This window comes from Osmia lignaria, unplaced genomic scaffold, assembly GCF_051020975.1.
Source record: "Osmia lignaria lignaria isolate PbOS001 unplaced genomic scaffold, iyOsmLign1 scaffold0012, whole genome shotgun sequence".
NCBI classification, from domain to species: Eukaryota; Metazoa; Arthropoda; class Insecta; order Hymenoptera; family Megachilidae; genus Osmia; species Osmia lignaria.
The window spans coordinates 190,001-192,500 of NW_027478166.1; the positions used below are offsets into that span (position 1 = coordinate 190,001).

At 56.4% G+C, this 2,500-nt stretch overlaps 1 pseudogene; it reads left to right on the forward strand.

Moving 5' to 3' along the window:
- The window catches only part of LOC143306540 (large subunit ribosomal RNA), a 7,684-nt pseudogene that overhangs the window by 1,953 nt on the left and 3,231 nt on the right, over window positions 1-2,500 (forward strand).

Genomic DNA, 2,500 nt, shown 5'->3' on the forward strand with positions numbered 1-2,500 from the left:
ACAAAACTGTTAAATATGGCTAAATCGAATTTATAAGAAGTAGTTGCAGAGATGCACACCCATTGGGCGAAAGGGAATCCGGTTCCTATTCCGGAACCCGGCAGCGGAACCGCATACCATTCGGGCCCTCGTAAGAGTGTTCGTCGGGGTAACCCAAAATGACCTGGAGACGCCGTCGGGAGATCTGGGAAGAGTTTTCTTTTCTGTATAAGCGTTCGAGTTCCCTGGAAACCTCTAGCAGGGAGATAGGGTTTGGAACGCGAAGAGCACCGCAGTTGCGGCGGTGTCTGGATCTTCCCCTCGGACCTTGAAAATCCAGGAGAGGGCCACGTGGAGGTGTCGCGCCGGTTCGTACCCATATCCGCAGCAGGTCTCCAAGGTGAAGAGCCTCTAGTCGATAGATTAATGTAGGTAAGGGAAGTCGGCAAATTGGATCCGTAACTTCGGAATAAGGATTGGCTCTGAGGAGCGGGGCGTGTCGGGCTTGGTCGGGAAGCGGGTCTGGCTGACGTGCCGGGCCTGGGCGAGGTGAACGGTTGGCGACTTCGGTCGCGTCCCGGGATCCGAGCTCGGTCCCGTGCCTTGGCCTCCCGCGGATCTTCCTTGCTGCGAGGCTTCCGTGGCGGTTAACGCCGTCGTGGTCGCTTCTTCGGCCGCCATTCAACGCTTAGCTCAGAACTGGCACGGACTAGGGGAATCCGACTGTCTAATTAAAACAAAGCATTGCGATGGCCCTCACGGGTGATGACGCAATGTGATTTCTGCCCAGTGCTCTGAATGTCAACGTGAAGAAATTCAAAAAAGCGCGGGTAAACGGCAGGCCACACACTGTTTACCCCTAAAACTGCCGGTGGAGCTGCCCAATCCCACAACTGTGGGTAACGGATGCCGCCGGTAGTAATGAGGTGTGGTAGATGTTCACGTAAGTGGCATCGGCGGTAACCCATCAAACGCGACCGGGGAAGTCCGGTTCACATGGGAACGTTAAACGTGCTGAGGGTAAGCAGTGGAGCCGTCGTTTGAGGTGTCGGGGCTTTACCCTAGTATCCGAGACGAGTCTCCAGGGCAGACCACACGCTGCTTACTCCTAAAACCACTGGTGGAGCTACCCAATCCCACATCTGTGGGCAACAGAAGCCGCCGGTGGAAAAGAAGTGTGGTAGATGTTTGCGTAAGCGGGCATCGGCGGTGACCCATCTAACGCGACCGGGGAAGTTCGGTTCACATGGGTATGTTAAACATGCTGTGGGTAAGCGGTGGAGCCGTCGTTTGAGGTGTCGGGGCTTTACCCTAGTATCCGAGACGAGTCTCCAGGGCAGGCCACACGCCGCTTACTCCTAAAACCATTGGTGGAGCTACCCAATCCCACATCTGTGGGCAACAGAAGCCGCCGGTGGAAAAGAGGTGTGGTAGATGAATCACGTAGGTGGTCATCGACGGTTACCCATCAAACGTAGTTGGAGAAGTCCGACTGACATGGGTGCTACGGGAGGGTGGAGCTCCACTGGTCCAGGCTGCCAGTGCCACCCGAATGGTGTCGGCTTCGTAGTTGGCAGTATTACGTAGATAGGGACAGCAATGATAAGGCAATGCGTTCATGCGCGCATCGGGCCTTATCGGAGGGGGTGCTTGCACCCTACTCCGCCGCCGGTATGTAGCCAACGAACGGGTTTTCTAACTCGAAGGCTACAGCCTCAGTTCGGCGCCCAGGGGATCAGCGGCGGTTCTCGTCGCCCTCTCGGATGCGCCGGCTGGGGTTTACCGGCGGTCCCTGCTACCTGGGGTTTCAGGTATAATGAGATGTTCATGGGCGGTGCGTGAGCTTCCTACGTCTGAAGGATGGGATTGTCCGGGTGTACGTAACCTTCGGGTATGGGCACTGTAAGTCGGAAATGGCCGGTTTCCTTCCTGATTCTAGCGTAATAAGCGTACCGCGTACCGCAGCCGACACCCCCCGGGGCGTGAAAGTGTCTTGGGGGGTCTAACCGACCCCCCAAACCCCCCGGTGGCGGTCGTTCCTATGACTCTCTTAAGGTAGCCAAATGCCTCGTCATCTAATTAGTGACGCGCATGAATGGATTAACGAGATTCCCTTCTGTCCCTATCTACCTGGGCCCTCAGGCAGACCACAATCCTGTTGGCCATAAAACTGTCGTGTGGAGTTGCGCGATCCCAGGTTAGCCGATCTGGGCAAAGTGCAACCGCCGGCAGAATATATGTGTGGTAGAGCTTCGGCTCGACTCCCAGGGTAAACGTGACGGGGCCGTCGTTTGAGGTGTCGGGGCTTGGATGGGTGAACAAGTACCTAGTATCCGAGACGAGATCCCGGAGACCACGCACCGTTTACCCTAAAAAGCTGCCGAAGGGCTACCCAATCCCGGATCCCCGGGTAACGGACGCAGTCGGCATGCAGAATTGCGTGGGAGAGGTGTCGCGTAAGTGCTCCTCGACGGAAACCCATCAAAACGTGACAGGAGAAGTCCTGTCGAAATGGGAAGGA